The following is a 3,826-nucleotide window of genomic DNA, read 5'->3' as shown; positions in this document are numbered from 1 at the left end:
GCTGGCCACTCACGCTGGCTGCTGGTTACACACAGTAGCCCATGGCAACCCACTGCCACAGGGGCTGCAGCCTACGCCGTCGCCGGCGACTCACAGCAGCCCAGCTCCAGGTTGAGCTGTTGTTCAGCATCTTAGCTGCGGAGGGCAGTGTCACTGGCCCTCATATGTGGGATCCGAACTGGGGCCCTCTGGCGTCCCAAGCCAGTTATTAACCATCGCGCCACTTGGCCGGCCCCAGATTCAGTTTTGTCACATGAGATTTCTTCTTAAGTTCAAGATAAGGCGGTCTCAAACATCTTGTGAGACTCAAAAACCCTGTCCCAAATTTCTGCAAATTCTGGAGAAACTTACAGTCTCTTTCTCAACATGTCTTCAAGTTTGTTCTGCTTCCATGAGTGCTTTCTCTGTTCAGGGGAAAAACTGAATTTCAGTGTCTTTGTAGAGTTCCACACACGAACACAGACAAAATCCACTCACAAAGAACATTTATGAAAGTAACAAAGTGAGACTAGACTATTCATTATCCCAGTTTTATTATATTTACATGTACTCATTTTTCTGCTGTTCATGTAATATGCTTACTCACTCGCGACTTTAAAAACTCAGAGGAAACATTGCTCATGACACGTTGCAGCAGACCCCTGCTGCCCACCTCACATCCCCTGGCTCACCTGCAAGGCAGTTTTCACTTACTTCATGCTCACAGCATTCTACCCCAAGACTCTGTTATGTATCTTTTTTCACTCTGCTTTCTTTGACACCACTGAAGCTCCCTGAAATGCAGGGGAATTTGCATTTCTGCATGAGGAGAAACCCCCAATCCATGGAGAACTGAGAACGGAAGGAAGTCACTGGATAAACACACAGCCTGCCAGCTTCCAGGTGGGCTGTTATGGAAGGCATTTTGCACCTCTCTCAGTGGTCCTCACGGAAGTGAGCCTTTCTTACCAACAATAGCAACTTTGATAAAATGCCCTTTGGCTTGTCCTCCTGCCCTTGTTACTCTCCCTGCTCCATCATTCTTGCTGACTCCCAATTCAACTGTTTGCATCCAAATCATTTTCTCAGGTTGTGCTTTTGGGGAAACATGTCTTATACTATTGTTTGTTGTAACTACTTAATTTTAGTATTGCAATTTATGTTTTTATGTATATCTTGTCATAAGTGGCTGTCACCAAATCTCAGTAGTTATTGAATCTTCTCCTGTCAGCTATGGATTGGCAAGGGGACAAGGCAGAGTGAAGGAATGTTGCTAAAAGTACTAAAAGCTACATCCCAAAAACATGTTCAAGAAGCCAGAACTGGGGTGTGGCTTGTTAGCTCAGTTGGTTAGAGCATGGTGCTAACACCAAGGTTGCTGGTTCGATCCCCACATGGGCCACTGTGAACTGCGTCCTCCCTAAAAGAGTCAACTATGCCATTGTAGCAAGTGTAACCGATGACCATGGCTGTTCCCCAATAATTTTTTTTTTTTTAAAGAAGACAGAACTGGGACAGACAATCCGAAAGAAGTTATCAATGCCAGAGGTGAAACAAATGAGCTTGGGTCTTTTTTTTTTTTTAAACACCATAAAGCTTATATGCCCCCATAGTATGTAATACTGATCAAAGTGGAATCCTGATGCTTGCTAGCCCTCTCCCTTGCCCTTACCTCCAACTCCCAAGGCACCTGGTAGAAATCTGAGGTTTCTATGATGACAGTTTCAGAACTACTGGGCTAGACAAGTAGTTAGAGCCCAGGAAGAGAGCAAAACAAGAGTACGAAAATAAGAGTTGCTGATATGCAGGAAATGGGAATGTAGCTGGTTAACTCTTGGTGCTAATCTTTTATCTATAGAAGTTTTCTCATTTCATTACAATTCTGATTGCTCATAATCTCTTATATTGACATGCCGTCATTTACCTCACTCTTCATCTGTTGTTGGACATTTAAGTTGTTTTCAATTTTTTGCTTTCTGAAAATACTGCAATAAGCAACTTTCGGAAAATACCTAACCCCGTTGATTCTGTAGGGTTCATTTGTAGAAGCAGACTTTCTTTGTCATGGAACATGAATGTTTCTGGGTGCTCCTTGATGGATGCTCCTTCATGTGCTTGACACATATTGTCAAATTATTCTTCAGAAGGAGTGTATCAATTTTTCTTCTACCCACAGTACATGAGAGCACTATTTTGAGTGCACCCATGTCAGGACTGAGGGCATGCATCCTTTTAGACGTATATTTTTTAAAAATTAGTTTCAGATTAGACATCTTTGGTTGAAAATAAGGTTGTAAGAGCCGCATCTGTGCTATTTACTTTATAGTATTGATGAGCTTAGAATCACAACTGGTCCCTCTTCCCTTTACAGTTTGTTTTAGACCTAAGTGCCCTTGCCCGAAGCCCTATACCAGGCATCCTTGTGACTTGAACCCTAAATCTACCATATTTGCTGTCAAGCTCTCTGTCTTTCACACACCATTCCATTCAACATTGTACTAGAGGTCTAGCCAGTGCAAAAAGATGAGAAAAAAAAAAAGTAAAACTGTCTTTATTTGTGAACATCATGATTAGGTCATAGAAAATCCTAAGGCATCTACCAAAGAAAAAGTAGAACTAATGATTGAATTTATCAAGATCACAGGACAAGAGACAACCAAGATGGCACAGTAGGTAAATGCTGTGTTTACCTTCTCTCACAACCACATCAAAATTACAACTAATCACAATAAAAAATAATAATAAAACATAAATAAATAAAAAATTTAAAAACCCACAAAATTACAACTAATTTACAAAACAACCATTAATTAGACTCACTAAAATCAAGATGAACTGAAACCTTTCAACTAAGGATGTGCAGAAGAAGCCACCTCCAGACTGGTAGGAAGGGCAGAGACGCGGAATGGGCTGGTCCCACACCTGCGTGTGACAATTAAAGATGGGGAGGGCTATTTCAGCTGTGGGGGTCCCCCCCACTCCCTAGAGGAGCAGGAGATCCCAGCTCCACCCCAGCTCAGGGTTCCAGTGTAGGGGAGAAAAGGCCCCATAATCTTTGGTTGTGAAAACTAGCAGAGATTGTGACTGAGTGAGACTGAGTACAGCTGCACTCACAGGAGCTCGTCTTAAAGGGAGTGTGCGTGGACTTACCCACCAATGGAATCACTTGCTCTGAGCTCCAGCGCTGGGGCAGCAGCTGGAAAGGCTGCAGGGACATATAGTGGGGAACTGAGTTGTCTGGCTTGGGATGGGGGCTGGAGAGGCAGCTTTCTCCTGGAGAGGAGCTGGCGGAGGTCATTGTTTCTTTGCTGAGCCCTCCCCCTTCCTCGCGTTTGGACACAGGTGGCCACCATGTCTGAGTCTCCACAGTTCATTTGTCCCATTAGAGACATGGCCCCGCCCAACTTTCAAGCAGACCCAGGCTGCTTTCAGTGGCTTTTTCATGCAGACTGCCTGCTTTGGCTCAAGCTGTAGACTTTCCTAGGGTCTCTCAAAGGTTTGCGGAACCCAGACAAGCAGCATCTGGCTTGAGAATGTCCTGTACCTCTGGCTGAGCAGCCCTAAGCTGGCGCTAGTGGCAACCCGCCTTGGTTCGTGGCTTGGCCTCTCAAGGTGCTTCCAAGCACAGCGTGGGTGGAAGACATCTGCGTATTTCTTTCTGGCTCCTGCTAGGTGGCCCTGGGTGGGGCATGGGCTGTGGCTGAGGTAGACCTACAGCAGATTCCCTCTAAAGTGGTCCTGGGGCTGGCACCCCCAGTGGCCAACTTCAAAATGAGTTGGAGCATCACCCAGCTGTCTCCAAGTACAACACACCCAAGGGGTGGATTGGGCAGACACCAGAGTCCTG

This window comes from Hipposideros armiger, unplaced genomic scaffold (assembly GCF_001890085.2).
Source record: "Hipposideros armiger isolate ML-2016 unplaced genomic scaffold, ASM189008v1 scaffold_44, whole genome shotgun sequence".
Lineage (NCBI taxonomy): Eukaryota > Metazoa > Chordata > Mammalia > Chiroptera > Hipposideridae > Hipposideros > Hipposideros armiger.
Note: the sequence above shows the minus strand (reverse complement) of the source record.